The 2110-nt window shown below is 43.2% G+C and overlaps 1 protein-coding gene across 1 annotated transcript in view; it reads left to right on the top strand.

The window, feature by feature from the left end:
* Positions 1-2110, top strand: part of APBA1 (amyloid beta precursor protein binding family A member 1) — a 216808-nt gene that overhangs the window by 191518 nt on the left and 23180 nt on the right. The gene's annotated exons all lie outside the window — the stretch shown is intronic.

The raw sequence follows: 2110 nt of genomic DNA on the forward strand, positions 1-2110 counted from the left end.
ATTTCCTCCCTCCAACAAGTAGGAGTCAGAGGCAGACTGCGTTTCTCTGGGGAACCAAAACTGTCACAGCTGCAGCCATGGAGAGGAGAAGGTGCTTATACTTTCTGCACCATCCTTTTCTGGTCTGGTTCTCTAGAAAGCAGCTGTGGGGACAAGGTCACCGGAAGGCAGAGTTTGCAGAACCTCTCTCCTCCATTCTCTCTGCTATTCCTTTAAAACCGAGGCCAAACTTGTAAACTGGGAAAAAATGAATTTTAGGAGGTTCTTGGAAAGTTCTGAAAGTTAAATTTAGAACCTTATGTGTCCTGCAAGCCTGCATCCTGCAGACCAGTGAAAAGGCAGGGTTTACTCTGCTCACCAGGCCAGAGGCTGCCTGTATGCACAGATGTACAGGTGATCCCTCCGACACCTCATCTGCTTGGAGCCCCAAGAAGGGTTTTTTTTTCCTTGGGGTTCATGTTGGGGAAGATGATGAGAAAATGGAGAACAGGAGTTAGGACAAGTGTGGACCTACAGATCTTACCCCTTGGTTTCCTAAGCAGAGGACAAAAATGGAGTCTTGGCTCCAAACTTGGGAAAACTGGATATGAATCCCGCCTCCACATGCTGGCTGTGTGGACGCTTAACTTCTGTAGGATGATATTGCCACCCTCTTCGGGCTGCTGTGTGGCCGTGTATAGATATTGCATAAACACCAGCAGCCGGGGCATTTGCCATGTGCATCCATACATGATGGTCAGCAGGCTCATATGTTTTAGTTCATCTGTCCACTTGTGCCTCTGATGCCAGAAGCAATGCCTCACTCCCTTTTAGTTTTACATCAGGACGCAGGGTGGTGGTCCTTGATGTGACTTGTGGCACATGAAGTCACCAGATTCTCAGTGTAAGGAAAGTTAAGCATTTCTTTTCCCACAACCAGCCACAGAGAAAGTACTACTATCACTGTTAATTAGCTGCTTTTCACAAAAACCAGGGAAGGTAGGGAAAAGAGAAGAGGTTAGAATCGTATGTTTTAAAAATTTCTCTCTAGGGATTTTGTTTGGATTTGTTGTTTTTCTACCTGTCTGTCCAATGGGGACAATAAAACAGAATCACAATTCCAAAGTCTAAAGAGCTCTGAGAAAGGGATTTTTGTAGTCAATTTGTTGATAAACCTGCCCTGAACTGCCATGAGGCCATTTATAGGATTTGTCTACCTTACCATGAATCTTACGCATTTTGTTGCAGGAATATTACTGTGTTTGTTGATAGGACACGTCCCTAGGCTCTAAAAGGGTTCTTATACAGTGTCTGATATAAGCACGCTGTTATCCTTCTAAGATCTACAATTTTCTGAATTTTGAAACAGCCTCAAGAGCTTAGAAGGAAGATTTGTGGACTAGTCACACTTAAGCATCAGTCATAGGCTCAATGCGAGGATTTTTCATGGTCCTTGTAAAGCATTGAACACAGCACAGGCACGTAAGTGCTCGGTTGCTGCTGGCCGCCCCAAGTCATGATGTTGACGGATTCATGCAGGGGAAAGTTATCAGAGCCCAGTGCAAAAGGAGGAACAGTGGGAGCAGAGTTCCCGTCCTGTGAGCTATGTGACATTTGAGTCTGTGGACCTCAGTCTTCTCACCTAGAAAATGCACGGTTGGACTAGGTCACGGTTCTCAGCGAATATTTTATAATGTCCTGTTACCATCCTAAAATGAAATTCATAGATAATATAACCTCCCCGTTTGAAAATATTTTTACAAAATAATATAACTCAAAGGAGAAACCAAAGGGAACAAGCTAAAATAACATTGTACTTACAACAATATGTAACTGTTTGGGCTCAACCAGTCCAGGAGGAATAATGGAGTCATCAGGTGCTTACACCTACTTGATTAATAAGTTTGGATATGAGAATACAGTATTTAGCTAAATATTGTAAACACATTATATTCGACATTTCGAATTAAGGGCTAACTGAGAAAACAGGTAAGTAGATAGATACACACACACGCACACAGAATTACCCTATAGGACAGCAGACGTGCAGGCTCATAGCGATGTGATTTGTTGGCCACCCAGATCAACATTCATGCTAATGAGTTTTTAGTCATGAAGCTTACTCCTAATA

The sequence above is a fragment of the Pteropus vampyrus genome, unplaced genomic scaffold (genome assembly GCF_000151845.1).
Source record: "Pteropus vampyrus isolate Shadow unplaced genomic scaffold, Pvam_2.0 Scaffold186, whole genome shotgun sequence".
Classification (NCBI taxonomy): Eukaryota; Metazoa; Chordata; class Mammalia; order Chiroptera; family Pteropodidae; genus Pteropus; species Pteropus vampyrus.